The sequence below is a fragment of the Argentina silus genome (genome assembly GCF_951799395.1).
Source record: "Argentina silus genome assembly, chromosome: 22".
Lineage (NCBI taxonomy): Eukaryota > Metazoa > Chordata > Actinopteri > Argentiniformes > Argentinidae > Argentina > Argentina silus.
Window position 1 is genome coordinate 6,331,981 of NC_139676.1, and position 2,377 is coordinate 6,334,357.

Consider the following 2,377-nt stretch of genomic DNA (forward strand, 5'->3'; position numbering starts at 1 on the left):
TGCAAAATTATCAGTTTCTCTGGTTTTACTATTTATAGGTATGTGTTTGAGTAAAATGAACATTTTTGTTTTATTCTATAAACTACTGGCAACATTTCTCCCAAATTCCAAATAAAAATATTGTCATTTAGAGCATTTATTTGCAGAAAATGACAACTGGTCAAAATAACAAAAAAGATGCAGTGTTTTCAGATAAATGCAAAGAAAACAAATTCATATTCATTTTTAAACAACACAATACTAATGTTTTAACTTAGGGAGAGCCTAAGTAGCTGTGTTATCCGGTGTAATCCATGTCTCTGTGAGAGCAAGGAAGTGGAGAGACATGAAGCAGGCATCGGCTGAGATAGCCTCTGCTTTTCGGACCGCAGACTGGCAGTTCCAAAGTCCTCCTGTGACAGTGAGGTCATGGTCAGTTGAGCATGGTGGGTAAATTAGATTGGAAGGGTTAGAAATGATCAAAATAGAATAAAAATACTTAGTAGTATGGCCTTCCTCTCAGGCCTTCCTCAATGGACTCCACAGACTCCTTCGTCTAAGTGTCTGGAGTCTGCGTGTCAGGAGGCTGTTGCAGAGGCTGTCGCTCTGTGATCGTCACAATCTAAATGCAGATTCTGTGATTGCTGATGACTAGCAGGGTAGCAACCCCTCCCACCTGACGATCAGTTAACGACCAGACAGGTTTCACCACTCACTCAATCCCAAATGTATTAGTCCTGGTCCAGGGTGAGGATAGTGATGACCACAGCAGTGGTTTTTATACTTTTCCTCATTAAATAAGATTTGGTTCAGGTGATCACCTAATCAGTACCTCATTGAGTAGAATGAGGTGTGCCTGTATTGGAATTCAACAGACACCGGAATGGAATGGCTGCCATACATGTAGAGATGCTGATTTAAGATTTTATTTGGAGTGGTCTCTTAATTTTTTCCAGAGCTGTATATTTAGAGATGTTAACCTCATATTCAGTATCTCCAGCATCATACCAGTGTCTACATATTTGGGTCAGGTTCAGGGTGGGGGTAGGGTTGGTTTTATATGAGGGGACACTTTTGGCAAGGGTCTGGGAGATCATCCCCCTGATTTCTTTGTAATTTAAGGTGTATTTTCTTGCATTTCTACACAATTTACCAATACTCATGACAACTCTAGTAGGTAATTTAGGGGACAGCAAAAACAATGTAACAATTGTCCAGAGTATTTTTTTTCAGAGATGAAAAGTGAGAGTTCGACACAGGTATATTACTGTACAATAACAATGATGATAGATAGCACTAGAACAAAGATACTCTAAGTCAAATATGTGGTATTTAATTTAAGATTTCATTTGGAATGGCCTCTCTTCAATGTCCAGAATTTAACTGAGTATTAGTATACAAAAGAATACACACATTTTGTTAACTGAAATAATTGAGTTGATAGAGGGGGGAAGCAATTAGTTAGTTTTTTAAGGGAAATAAATGTCATGAGAAAGTCCTCTGAGGTCCTTAAGTTCTTAAAAGGTCCCCAGAATGTACGTGTACATGTTTGTACATGAATGTACATGTATGCCATGCACGTCACTAGAACCTCCTGAGAAGTAAATAATGGTTTATTACATCCTGGTTTGGTCCCTAATGATGTCCTGGTCATGTCCTGGGATCCAAAGTTAAGTACAAATGACTTTAACATCCTTAGGATGTCCCGAGGATATGATTTTGATTGCAGAGATTTTTCCTTGTTTCTTTCTGATATATCTAATGATTACCCACTGCTGAAAAGAGTAGAATCTCGAAAATCACCTCTCTGCCCCCAATATTGAGCGACTGACATGCCTTTTTACAACTGGAATCCATCAGTGAAGGAACCCTGTCAGCCATTTTGGTGTGGTATTGGAATCCTGTAATGGCACAGTTAACAAAATAAAAATAACAAAAACCAGGTGGACAAAAATGACAGTTTCAAAAAGTGGGTTAAGGTTAGGGTTAACCCCTGTAATAAGCCACTTAAGAGTAAAGGCTATACTCCCCCCTATACTCTCACTCCCCTCATGCTCACCCACAGTACATGGTTCCCATCGTACAGTCTCTGTATGTGTGGGACTGGTTAATCACAGCAAATCACACATTCTAACTAATGGAAGGATTAGTCTGACAGCTACTTGGACAAAAGCCGATCTGGACCCACCCTCTCTCTTTGTTCTCTTCTTATACTAATCAAGGCACCACACAAATACCGTTTACCTGTCTATAATGGACCCAAAGAAATCAGTAGCACAAAGCACGCGATGGCCTCCCAATGGTTTCTCTGACTTCCTCAATGCCGAAGCACAGACTCAAGTCAAACACTCCTTTTCAACTTGTCATGTTTGCTGGGTCGTGTTGTTAAGTGGCTGAT